This window comes from Silene latifolia, chromosome X (genome assembly GCF_048544455.1).
Source record: "Silene latifolia isolate original U9 population chromosome X, ASM4854445v1, whole genome shotgun sequence".
Lineage (NCBI taxonomy): Eukaryota > Viridiplantae > Streptophyta > Magnoliopsida > Caryophyllales > Caryophyllaceae > Silene > Silene latifolia.
This window is the reverse complement of record NC_133537.1, coordinates 46,013,787-46,029,194: the sequence shown is the minus strand read 5'-3', so window position 1 is coordinate 46,029,194 and position 15,408 is coordinate 46,013,787.

Sequence of the window (15,408 nt, the reverse complement as noted above, 5' to 3'; positions counted from 1 at the left end):
GCACCAATGGTAGGTCTAAACTTGTGCTCAACCACACGCATCCAGCACTCACTTCCATTACGCGTGTGAGACGGAACAAGCTGATTATTCGGTTGAGGATTGGGTTGCTCTTGGACAATTGGCGTAGAATGGGGTTGAGTGACAGTACTTGAGTCTGTCATACAAAAAGGAAAATACGAGTATTAGTGACCTGAAATACAACGGTGGTATTACAAAGAGTAACATTGTTACAGTAATACTAGTACTATGACAATGTAGTGACATAAGGATGGACGGGAAAACAGGAATATGCGAAGAGGCAGGACTACAATTTAGAACAAGAAACTAAAGTACATTGAAGTAACAGCAGAACAAGAGGACGTCCAGAAGTGGTACAGCATATGTTATATGTGCAATGGAAAATGAATATATGTGATTGTGTTACAAAGAACATTGATATTATAACAAGTTTGAGCACATAAGCATTGACAAAACAGGAATAATATACGACAGGGGAACAGAATATACAAGACAGGAAAAGAGGTCAAATATAATGAAATTTGACCGAATTTGAACGAGAAAATCAACAAATACAAGGATATTTGACCTAATATTTAAGACAAAAGCAACTACGAGTATAATCAAAGGAAAGGAGACCGTAAATTGAAGTAGAAGTGAACGGATTTCATTAAAATTGAAGCAAACATAAAATCGATTAACCTAAAAAACTGAAAAGCAACATAATAAAGACAAATATAATCAAAATTGACGGAATGTGACGATAAAGCAACTGCGATTGTAAGCAGAAGCAGAGGAGAACACAAATATGAAAATTCGATAAGAAAAACAACAAATACAAGGATATTTCACCTAATATTTAAGAGAAAAGCAAATACGAGAATAATCAAAGGAAAGGACACCGTAAAATTGAAGTAGAAGTGAACGGATTTCATTAAAATTGAAGCAAACATAAAATCGATTAACCTAAAAAACTGAAAAGCAACGGATTAATGAAATTACAATAGCGAATGATCAGCGACATAGAATCCAGATGAAATCGCGAAAAGGAAAACTGAAAACGAAAGGATTACGGAAATTACCTGTTTGCATGTTAATGTCTGTAGAATCTGCATCCATTGTAGCAACGAGAACCTGGAAAACAGCATTTAATTTGATTGATTTGTGAATGAATTGATAAAAGCGAGTAAAAAACAGGAACCTAGGGTTTGTTTGCTTGATTCAGAGGATTATTTTGACTTAGAGAGAGAGATAGAGAAAGCGAGGGAAAGAGACGGGGGAGAGAGAAAGTGAAACTGAATTATGAGGGGGAGGTTTGAATTCTTAGCTTTTATAGGTTTGTTATAATTTCTGAGATTTAATCTCAGCCGTTGATTAGGAGTAGATCTAATGGATGAGATTAAAATGCTAGACTCACCTAAGATACCTAGACTCACTTGATGCAATTTCTATATATATATATATATATATATATATATATACCATCATCACCTTATCCACCATCTTATCCACTCAAAATCTCACAAAATCCTGTTACACCCGCGAATTTTCCGTTTTGTCATTTATAATTTAATTAGCCATTTTATTATTTTATTTGTATTTTAAATCCGTTTTTATAAAAATGTGTCTTTACATGTATAATAATATTAATGTTGATAAAAATATCCGTCTTAAGTTTTTATTAGGCTTGAGGCGTGTTTTCTAGCGAAAATTGACTCAATTTGGTGTTTTAGGCCTAGTTTGACTAATAGGTTTTACTCCTGCTCCTTTCTCTTCTCTAAACCTAAGACACAAACCATAATACCTCCTTTCTACCTCAAAATTTCAGCATACATCTTATACATCTTCAACCACAAACACCATCCATCCCCCATTTTTACACAATCTCTCTTACAAACCTTCACAACCTCGTAACTCACTCAATTCTCATCCGAATCAAGTCATTTTCGCGCCAAATCTTCTTCTTTCCGTCCTCAACCTTTCTAGGTAAGAAAGGAACCGACTTTCTTCCCATGTAGTGGCTGTCATTCCATTTTCTACTCGGTACCCACTATTAATTCCGGTTCTTAGTCTTGATTTGTGTTTTCTTATGTTTAGGAGAAGGATTAGTCGACCCGAAAGTGGATTCTTGCAAGTTAGACGATTCTATTAGAGATTAAAGGCTTAATAAGGTAATGGTGATAGGTTACTCGACATTATGTTAAATTTATGTGTGTTTATGTGGTAGTTCACTCTTTTGTTAAACAAAGTTCATACCTTTACTTGTTTTGTACCATTGCTGAATGTGATGGTTTTATACAAGTTTTCCATGACTAATTTGAGAAAAGATGGTGACTTTAGCTTCATGATGAAATGGGTATATGAATTGGGTAGTTTGTATGGGTGAATTCCGTCTTGTTCATGCTTAGAATTTTGTCTTAAATTTGTCTTGAAAAGAGCTGTTTTGGACGGTTGAATGGAGGTCGTATTGGACATAAATTTGGTTGTTGAAATTTGTGAAACTATTGATTTCCTGTCATGTTCATGCTTGAGAATCCGTTGGTTAATTATATCGAAATGGGCTGATAATGCTGCTGTTAGAATTGTCTATGACTGGATTGTCGATCGACTAAGGGAAATAGTCTATCGAGTAAGGGAAATAGTCGATCGACTAAGGGAATAACTTCCTCTGACCAGTTTTCGTAGAATGGTCATAACCTCCTCTTTTCTTGATCATTTTTGGCTTATGACCAACCATTAGAATTGTAAGAGGATATGCTATCACCTCCAATTGGTTTCACCTCATTAAAATGTCAAGAACTCAAGTTATTACCGTTTGAAGTTGACCCTTGTTGTAGTCGAGTACTAAACTTGTTGCTATAAATTGGGTTTTATATTTCTTGTTGGGTATGCATCTTAACCTTGGTTATAATGCTTGTGTATGGTGTGTTGACACCATTTTATCATTGGAGCCCTTTCTTAAGTCTCATTCACATGATAAACCTCGGTTTTGGTTGTTAAGCTTTAATGTGGTTCGGTTTGGGTTTGTTTACATTTTACCTAGTGTTTCGCATTACTTAATTCATTTGTTATCGTTTGTTTATACTATGTTTAATTAATATGTAAATATGGAGTATAATGTTTATTCATGTTAGAAAAGTATGAAATGATGCTATATACTTCATATTTGAGTCCTCATTTGTTTGTTTACGTTTTGCCTCGTATTTCGTATCACTTAATTCTTTTGTTATCAGTTGTTCTATTTTAAGCTCGAGTAACTTGTAAATATGAAATAAAATATTTAGCCAAGTTATACAAGTATGAAATGACTTAGTATATTTCGTTTATGGGTTATTACTTGCTCATTTTCATGTTTTCATCATATTTCAACTATGAGTGATTTATTCTAACTAACTACTGGTAATGAGTCGTATTCTTATGAAAATGGCATAATTCTATGCCTTCTTTCTTGACTTATATTTATGCCTTACTTGTGCCGTTCTTCCAAGTGTTGGTTAAATCATGCTCTTTCTGCCTCTTTCGTGTCGTTCTGCCGAATTCGAGGTACTCGACTTCCATTCTTTCGATCGAGTCTTGGATGCGAAATGTGTATCGCTTGTCGAATCTGGTAAAGTACCTCCCGAGAGTGTGGCCATGTAACACCCCGATTTATAAAGGAGCCTCTAGCAAGACATTCCCTAATAAACCGGACTGTTACCATCTCGGTTTCCCGAGGTAGTGAATAACAAATTAAACTCCAAGGCAAATTACATAATTTCTTTAACTTAACTTTTTTACAAAACCTCATTTACTTCAAATTACAAAGAACTAACATAAATAAAAGTGAAAGTCTTCTAAATGATGATCTAGCTACTAAGTCTTCTGATCCAGTGTCGCACGCCCATCAAGCTCCCATCCTATCTCATAAACCTGTCAAGTCTGCTCGCCAATATTTGGGTCATCACAGGTGTTCACGAATATACAGGGTCAACCACGAGGTTGAGTAGGGAATACAATGAAACAACAAAATATGATATGCATGCTCCTCCGTCACCTCCACCTCCATCTCAACTCATATCTCATAACCCGTACAACCCAGACCATACTTTGATCCCGGTAGACTATGTATCGACCGTAGCCGATCTGCCCACTTCATTGTTGAGGACACCAGGGCAAGTCTGCGAGAACCCGCTGGGCCTTATCACAACATCATCATCACCGCACCACGTCACCACAACATCCTCCATCTCCAATGCATATGAATGCTCAAGAATTTAATGCAACACAATATGTATATCATTGAACTGGTAAATCATAGAATCATGCCGGTTCTTCAATGTTGTGATAATATACTCAATACGATCAATTCAGTCAAGCACATTCCAGGATATGAATCATAACATGAATCAACAACCACAAATCACGTCAACGTTCACAGTTTGGTCATATGAAACACAAACAAGTCAACACAATTCAACAACAACGATAATAAGTCAAGTGTATTTCCCTACCTTTTCGCAATCCAAGCACGCAAGCAATCAATTATGATCCTTCACATATCCATCACCTACATAACATAATTATGTATAATTACCACCTAATCAATCAAATAATCATGCACATAACCTAAACTCATCATAACTTAATAGGAATATCAACTTAAAGAACAAACACGATTTTTCCTGATTTTCCAGCACATGACAGACTCGGAATAAAATACATAACTAATTCCAGAAAAATCAAATTGATACAAGGCCAATTGTATTGGAACCCCATGAGTCTTAGCTACAAATTATATCTAACGTGTTTTTCTCAAATACCAAACTTATCAAGAGTTTTCAGACTGATTTCCAAAAACTGACAGAAACCGTCGCATAAAAGGTATTGATTCATAAAACGAGTTTAAAACATTATTTTGCAGTAATTCCAAATCCTATTATCATCTAGACTATACAAAGATGATGTATGAAGAAGCCGCATAACTGAATCGACATAAAAATTAGGTTTTCAAATCATTTTCCACAACCAAATCATATTCGCGGACTTTTCAGCGACATGTTCATAAATAAATCACCTAGGACAAACCATAAAGAACTTGACTACGAGATTTTATATGCATAAACTAGACATCAAATAAATAGGACTCTCTTTTCAAACTTTTTGAAGACGAACAATTTAAAACAGTATAAACAATGGAATAAAATCGACTTACAAACAGGGAAATCGAATTAGGTTGGAATCGATGAGAAATCTTCAATCAAATGAAAGGTTCGACAATTCTTCTTCCTTTCCCTTTCTCTAGGTTTAGAAATGGTTTTATGAATGATAAAATGAAAAGAGGGGAGAGGGAGAGCGGCTCTTAGATTAGGTTTAGGGTAAATGGTGGTTACATGTTCCGGGTAGGGCAAATGGGTTAAACGGGTATGGTCGTTGGGTAAATGTAGATGGGTAATTCTTGACCCAAAAGACAAAGTGTGATGTAGCCCGACTCAACATATACGATATAAACCCGACTTAATAACATTCACGATATTACGATGCAACCAATATAAAATGTATAATACTAATATATAATCATATCCGGTTAATCGATTATATAAAATACGGGGTATTACAGTCTACCCTCCTTAAAAAAAACTTCGTCCCGAAGTTTACCCTCTCTACCAACCAACGCAAACGAATTATGAAACGCATATACAAAAGTATGTAAGGCACCCACCAAATTGAATATTAAACGCAGTATTACATTCCACCCTCCTTAAAATAAACTTCGTCCCCGAAGTTTAACCATAACAGAAACACATCATGTAACACTCCAACATAACCCACACAACGCATAACCAATATAGCCAAACTGAGAAATCACACATGAAAGTATAAAGATTTTACAATCCTACCCTCCTTAAACATGGTTACGTCCCCGTAACCTTCATTATTACAACAAAAGTTCTCAAACTACTGCTAACAACTAAAAGAGGATAAAAGATTCACAACTCACGCTCAAGTTACTAATCCCTACTAAAGACAATCAATATATAAGCTCTCTCAAGATGCCTAGGTGCTCACATATGGTTCATGTCAAATAACATCGTTTCATCAAGGTTACTAAGCAAGATCACTAACGTAACATACCACGATAATCCTATCCGGCGTATTCTCGTGGCAGCATATTTTCCAAGAAATATTGGTAACATTTATTCATGTGAATAATCAAATTATGAATGGAACAATGCTTTACAAGGTTACCAGTAAAAATCATTAGTAATTATTCATTTCACTAATCATTGTAATCTCATACCTTAGGAACATAGGGAATCAATCAACATAAGAAAAGAATTAGGGTCAAAACTTAATAAATCGATTTATGAAAATTTGTAACCTAATAGGTCCAAATGACTTTCCTTTACATAACTCTGTCTGATTTAGGTCAAGACACGAATCACCAATAAAATGAAAACAACCAGTTTAGCAGACTTATCATCCTAGAAATATTTTTAATCCTCATAACAAAGGGTTTGGGATTTATTCACGAATGATGAACGCACATTGATTGGCAAATTTTACAAACTTATTGGTCGAGTCAATCAATCAAGTAAAAATGATATTGGAAAGTTAACATACAAGACTATCATACATAAAATTTCGTTCTTGGTGTTAAATATATTTAAACTGCACCCAACACAATGACATAGAAGATTAAATGTATTTAACTACATCAATTTTACAAATATTCATTACATATTATGCTAATATCAACATACCATGTTAACAGATAACTCACTTAAATCACCACATTACCTTTCCCGTTTTGACATTCGTAACTAACCACAACCCACCAATTCACTACATGAACGAACAACATGACCAAATTAACCCACTAATTTGTGACTCCGTTCTAGCTTCATTCCTCCAGACTAGCAAATATCATGAAACCATACAACCAGACACTGGCTGGAAATCTCATACAATTTATACTCACACGACAAAATTTAACTTCATTTTCAAAACTTTTACTTTCATACTGGACGGTGAATAACTTTCTTAACATAAATCTTATAACAGAGCCGTCCATAGAATCCATTTACAGCTTACTATGAAACTCAAAATCAGATAAACTTAATTCAATTCTTTCAAACAATACAAGCTTCGGTGTCGACTCATATTTCATAATTTATAGGTTCATCTTATTCATTTCAGTCCTATCTTTACTAATGAACGACTATTACCTCAACATCAGGGTTCTAGTCACACTTCTTTACTTAGTTATATACAAGGCTAACACGACTACAGCATTTAATCGGAGACCTTTTAGATAGTACACATTCCCTGGTGACGTCTCATCAAAGCATACGATTCGTACCATAAAGTAAAGCAAGTAACTACAATTTAACTGTGTTTAATCAAATTTTTACCTCTTTATTATAGATCTATTTATCACAGGTTGCATGGTCACACAAAGTATAAGTACCGACTCAATTACATGTTAAATTTTAAAACGATTTATCACGTCATAAGAACTAGACAAGAGTCTAACCATATAGTCAATATAAGAAGATTATTAGTTTAGATCGGAGGCACACTATAAAATTCCCGTTAAACTCCTTACGGAACCATCGATTAAAAGTCGTCATGAGTAATTAACTTAATAATGTAGAAGTCAAACAACTGAAATTACAATTGAGTATTAATAGTTATATGATTCACAATAACAACAAAATTACTTCCATATCACACATATGTTTAACATTTTAGCAACCATACCATTCAATTGTATCCATCAACTCAGTATAATTCATTTTCAGCAAAAATAAAAGATATCGCATAAACAACTTAAACATGTACATATACCATCATATAACTTGTAAAACATTATCTATGACAAAAGATTAGTAAGGTGAACAAGTTCTCTGGTTTGCACGGTTTGAACAAATAGGCAACTCGCGGCTCAATTAAACCTAACTGTAACGACTATCATTTAAACATACGCATGACATGTGAATCATCAAAGGGTTATCTCTTTATAATTCGACGGTTCGAGAATATATTTCAAATATCGTAACTATATCGTAACTATATCAACTATATTTCAAATATCGTGACAATTGCAACAATCACCTTAGCATTTCATGACAATACAACTATGAACATATCCAATAAGGAACAACAACACTATTTTATTATCATATCATAAGTTTAGGTTCAACTGAAATAAATTAATGCAATGAAAGTAATAAGTATAACTATAGGCACACAGACTCACATAAAAGACATGAGAACTCAGATGACATCCTACATGTGTGAACATTTAGACATACTCATTACTACCATCCATGTGTAAACATTTAAACATAATTATTATAAATATTCACGCGAGTATATTAGAAAAATCAAGTTAACATTTAACGCCACCAACTTTACCAAGATATGACAATATAGTTTTATATTTATATATATCCGACCACTATACAAATATGATGAACACACCAGAGATATTACAACATGCCAAACATATATAAAATATGCAACAACTGGACTCGTATAAAATATTTCACCCTCGATTAAGGATCAGATTAAGCTATTCAATTTCACACATACTATCATGCCAACAATGTTATAAACTAAACTTTAATTTTTTTATCACTTGTTAAGATACATAGCCAATGAATATGTGTGCTACTATCATCATATAAGGACACTATAATTTCACATTAATAAGGCTCATGAAATAATCGAACAACTGTATGAAAACTCAACATAGAATTCACATTTTAAAAGTTATGATTCACGTTGTAACTTCCAAAAATCACGAATAAATAACCGTTTAACGAAAACTTGAGTTATATTACTTTTTATAACATACAGAGAGTTAATAATTCGTGAGAAAAAGAATGAGGTCCAAAGCTGAAGAATTCAATTTTTAAAGGATTTTACAACTCAGTTGGTCCAAACAAGTATGTGACAGCAATTGGTCCGAAACTTGGGTCAGTTTGCAAAACTTACCATTTAATATAGAGACATCAAGAATTTTCGTGGCTTATCAATTTGAAAACAGATGCGAATCTTCTGATCGATGGAGTTGGAATTATGCAAAAATTATTAATACAATTTAAATGAGGATTTTTACAAAATCGTTGGTCAAAACATCACTGCACAGGAACTTCCTGACCACAGCCCACTAAAATATTTATTACTCCTAATCCGTATATCCTATAAGTATGAAACCAACGCCAAATGAACACTAACTCCCGAGGCTATCTCCCATAAAATTTTCATCTATAGGCAATAAACATAAAAGAAATGGCAGTAAGGTCAATTAAAGAGTAAAATCAAACAAAACGAGTTTCAGCACTAGGTCATTCTTTACTATGTTACAAGCTCTTATGAACATACTATGTATACTAACCCATCCCAACTTAAATCTCACACTTTGTACTTACGTAAACATCTATCCCATAGAATCCCTTCGCATCTCGATCTACTCCTTACATCTAAATCACGATTGCTATGACTAGAAACATGCAATTCAATAGTGTTTCTAATTACTATCACAATACTATACTAGCATGGCTTCGGGATCACATAACCGCATATCATTAGACATAATAGCACTATCAACACGTCATTCAACATCCATCCAGATAAATATCATCAATTCGGAATTATTTCTACGCTCACGATTACCACAATCCAACACTTCATTGATTATCAACCTGAACACGAAAATTTATTTCTCATCTCCACAACATCATATGATCACGTCATCATTCATACAAAATAATTACCGTAACGTTGTCCTGCAGAGTGGTTAGAATATATAGGTCTTAAGGTGTACACCCACTCGATTATATCCAAGGTTTTCCTTCTAACTACCCCATTCACTCGATTTCTCTCGGGTTACCTGGTTCAAAACTGAGAGGGCAAAAGAGCACGCATTAAGGGCGCCTTCTTAACCGCACTGTGAGCTCCTAACAGTTTATTCCCAGGGGTTCATTTTATTTAGACACATCCTACGTTCATTGGGTTCATTGGTTTAGGCCTGAGGATCGTTCGCTCTGATACCACTTTGTAACACCCCGATTTATAAAGGAGCCTCTAGCAAGACATTCCCTAATAAACCGGACTGTTACCATCTCGGTTTCCCGAGGTAGTGAATAACAAATTAAACTCCAAGGCAAATTACATAATTTCTTTAACTTAACTTTTTTACAAAACCTCATTTACATCAAATTACAAAGAACTAACATAAATAAAAGTGAAAGTCTTCTAAATGATGATCTAGCTACTAAGTCTTCTGATCTTGTGTCTCACGCCCATCAAGCTCCCATCCTATCGCATAAACCCGTCAAGTCCGCCGCCAATATTTGGGTCATCACGGTGTTCACGAATATATGGGTCAACCACGAGGTTGAGTAGGGAATACAATGAAACAACAAAATATGATATGCATGCTCCTCCGTCACCTCCACCTCCATCTCAACTCATATCTCATAACTCGTACAACCCACCATACCGATCCCCCAGAGACTATGTATCGACCGTAGCCGATCTGCCCACCGCAACTGAGGACACCAGGGCAAGTCCTGCAGAACCCGCCCGGGCCTTATCACAACATCATCATCACCACACCACGTCACCACAACATCCTCCATCTCCAATGCATATGAATGCTCAAGAATTTAATGCAACACAATATGTATATCATTGAACTGGTAAATCATAGAATCATGCCTGGTTCTGCCGAATGTTGTGATAATATACTCAATACGATCAATTCAGTCAAGCACATTCCAGGATATGAATCATAACATGAATCAACAACCACGAATCACGCCAACGTTCACGCTTTGGTCATATGAAACACAAACAAGTCAACACAATTCAACAACAACGATAATAAGTCAAGTGTATTTCCCTACCTTTTTGCAATCCAAGCACACAAGCAATCAATTATGATCCTTCACATATCCATCACCTACATAACATAATTATGTATAATTACCACCTACTCAATCAAATAATCATGCACATAACCTAGACTCATCATAACTTAATAGGAATATCAACTTAAAGAACAAACACGATTTTTCCCGATTTTCCAAAGACATGACAGACTTAATAAAATACATAACTAATTCCAGAAAAATTAAACTGATACAAGGCCAATTAGATTGGAACCCCATGAGTCTTAGCTACAAATTATAGCTAACGTGTTTTTCTCAAATTCCAAACTTATCAAGAGTTTTCAGACTGATTTCTAAAAACTGACAGAAACCGTCGCATAAAAAGTATTGATTCATAAAACGAGTTTAAAACATTATTTTGCAGTAATTCCAAATCCTATTATCATCTAGCTATACAAAGATGATGTATGAAGAAGCCTCATAACTGAATCGACATAAAAATTAGGGTTTCAAATCATTTTCCACAACCAAATCATATTCGCGGACTTTTCAGCGACATGTTCATAAATAAATCACCTAGGACAAACCATAAAGAACTTGACTACGAGATTTTATATGCATAAACTAGACATCAAATAAACAGGACTCTCTTTTCAAACGTTTTGAAGACGAACACTTTAAAACAGTATAAACAATGGAATGAAATCGACTTACAAACAGGGAAATCGAATTAGGTTGGAATCGATGAGAAATCTTCAATCAAATGAAAGGCTCGACAATTCTTCTTCCTCTCCCTTTCTCTAGGTTTAGAAATGGTTTTATGAATGATAAAATGAAAAGAGGGGAGAGGGAGAGCGGCTCTTAGATTAGGTTTAGGGTAAATGGTGGTTACATGTTCCGGGTAGGGCAAATGGGTTAAACGGGTATGGTCGTTGGGTAAATGTAGATGAGTAATTCTTGACCCAAAAGACAAAGTGTGATGTAGCCCGACTCAACATATACGATATAAACCCGACTTAATAACATTCACGATATTACGATGCAACCAATATAAAATGTATAATACTAATATATAATAATATCCGTTTAATCGATTATATAAAATACGGGGTATTACAGGCCAGATTTAGACCAAGACCGTATATATTATCGTCGTCCTACCAGGAGAAATTGAGTCTTAGAGAAGTAAATGTCTTGCTTGATTATGGTCATTGGCGTATGTCTTTCTACACGAGAGTTTACGTCTTATGTGGTTGAATGTAAAAGTCTTGGTCCTATCGGACACTAGAGGTGAGATGCAAGCTTTCTACTTGCGATATGATCGCCGGGATTGATGCTCCCATCCGTTCTTATGATGAAATGCAAACCATGAGTGCGCATGTGACGTTAATAGCCACGTCCCGTGCAATGTTTGTTAGAAGATTTCCAAAGTAATGGCTATGGTTTTAAACTATATGTATTGCGATATTGACTACTTGTAACACCGCCATTTATTCAGAAGCCTTTAGCTAGACATTCTCAAATAAATAGGACTGTTACCATCTCGGTTTCCCGAGATAGTGAATAAGAAAGTCCAACTCACCAAAGAACTTTAATAATTTAAACTGAAATAATGGTTTTATTACAACATGATTAAACGCAACTGAAATAATAATCAATACAACTCGCAGGGGAAATAAAATGAATAGACTATTAATTAAATTGTGATGAACTAGTTAAGTCAGCTAGACGCCTAGGCCACGGTCAAGTCCTCACGCAATCCTATATGCTCCCAAGTCAGCTAATCTTTAGTACCTGTCAAATCTGCTCCCAATTATGGTTCATCACAGGTGTTCACGAATACACTGTCAACCACGAGGTTGAGTAGGATAACAATATCAGGACAGATAATATAAACAGTATAAAGATTCAAACACAAATCAATTGTTCTCATAATCAGCTCTCAACCTCCGTTGAGTCACAATTCAACCCTCAACCTCCAGTTGAGTATATACACCAGCGATAGGTCTACAGAACCAGCCTAGGGCCTTACACCACCACAAAGGTATTAAATGGTGTATGCCAGTAAGTTTATAATACATCACCCGAAGGCTCTTACCATGATGTCTACCTCAGCCAGTAAGTTTATATCACATCACCCGAAGGCTCTCACCATGATGTCAGCCATGCTAAACCTGATTACCAATGTAATGCTATGCCAATGTATGCAACCTTAATAATAATTTACATCACCACGAGGGGATGTCTGTCAATATTAAACTGAATAACCAATGCAATAACAAAAATCATCCATCATAAATAAACCAACCAGCCAAAGGCTTAAATCCATCCAACATATATTCCAGCACAAGATGACATACAAATAATAGGTCTACAAATTCAACAAACCGAGGAAGTATTTTTTAGAGTTGATGACTTCCGAATTTGAGATGAGTATGATGGGAGAATTTAAATTCTTCCTAGGTCTATAAATTCAACAAACCGAGGAAGGCATCAAGATTCATCAGCAGAAATATATTAAGGAGTTAATTAGAAAGTTCGGAATGGAAAATTCTCATGCTATGTCTACTCCAATGGTCGCAGACAAGAAATTGACTTTAGATGAAGACGTAAGTCTGTAGATGAAATAACTTACCGATGAATGATTGGGTCATTACTCTATTTAACTGCAAGTAGACCAGACATCATGTTTAGTGTGTGTGTTTGTGCGAGATATCAATCATCTCTAAAAGAATCGCATATGACGGCCGTAAAGAGAATCTTACGATATCTTATTGGAACATCCAAACTATATCTATGGTATCCTATGGAATGCCATTTTGATCTTGTCGGATATTCAGATGCCGATTACGCAGGATGTTCTTTTGACAGGAAAAGTACGTCAGGTGTTGCCACATTTGTTGGACCTTGCATTATCACTTGGGGGTTCAAAGAAGCAAAATTCAGTTGCCCATTCAATAGCAGAAGCCGAATATATTGCAGCAGGACTGGTATGTACTCAATTATTATGGCTTAAGCAATAGTTATGTGATTATGGTGTTAACATAGGTTGTATTCTTATTTTATATGATAATACGAGTGCTATTATAATTTCCGAAAACCCCGCGCAGCACTCGCGTACTAAGCATATTGAAATTAGACACCATTTTATAAGTGACCATGTTGAACAAGGGAATATAAAACTCGAATTTTGTAGTACTGAAAAACAATGGGTAGACATCTTGACAAAGCCTTTAGCTAGAGGACGTTTTGAGACTTTACGGTTGGAAATTGGTTTAATTGGTGGCAGCTAAACTTGTCATAAATATTTTATTTCCCGTATGACTGACTAGATTTGACGAGATTGTATGTCTATGTTCGTAGTTTCCGTTGCAAGTACACTCTTATATAGTATTTTATTATTTTATGAGAATATTCTGTTTGCTAGTCTATTATATTTTGTGTTGTATACAAACCATAACTCTTGTTCATCACATATACATTCTAAGGTTTAGAGCTTCATAAACCAATGACATTCATGATTGGTTTCATTTAGTATGTGAGTAGTACTCCTTACATGGCATGTAACATCAAATTGCATAAGCATGAAATTTGTCTCTTATTGCCTGTATACACTCGGTTTGTGGTGGTGACACATGTGGAGTGGCGACCCTTCCTTTACGTTTTACCTACTAACCCCACGTTAGCCAAATTTGTCTTGTTTTGACCTATTTATCCAACTACATTCCATATTGCCTACCCTTGTCAAGCTAGTCTTGTTGGTATATTAGATGTCTTGTTGTGGTCAATTTTGTTGGTGTTGTGAAGAATATTGGAAGGAAGGAAGAAAAAGATGGACTGAAAAAAAATAAAAAAATAATATAAAAAAAAGAGGAGAAAAATGATATTATAAAAGATGGAAAAGCAGAAATCTCTTATTACTCCTATTCTTATTCATTTTCATATTACTTAAGAAGAAGTACTTGTTGATGTGAGTGAGTGTGTGCCGTACTTTGCATGGTGCATCTTCTTTAATGATGGGTTGGAAACTGGAATATGGTTATCTTTGGTTGTGATCGGTGCTAGCTTGGCTTTTACCTCCACATATCCAAATTATTTTGCCGCTTCTTACCCAATTACCTCTTCTCACATTCATATGTAAGTCCTTGGCATGTGTTTTGGACCTCACCTGGTTGGAGTGCATATGTACGGTAGCTAGAGATATCTATCATGTTAGATTGCATGCATGCTTCTGTAGGTCGCAGTTAGGTCAGTGTCTAATTTCCTTCTCTCCTATAAAATATGTTCTCAACTTGGTTTGTATTACAAAGTGTGAAGTAAAGGACGGAATCTGGTTCCTCGATCGAGTGAGTGGAGGCTCGATCAAGGAACTCACATGCTCGATCAACAGCATCATGGGCTCGATCAAGGAACATTAATTAGAATTTCAAATGTCAAAAGTTGGATAGTTTGAAAATTTGTGCCTCGATCGAGTAGTATGAGGCTCGATCGAGGAACCTGCTTGGACCGGTTTCACGATAAAAAAACCGGC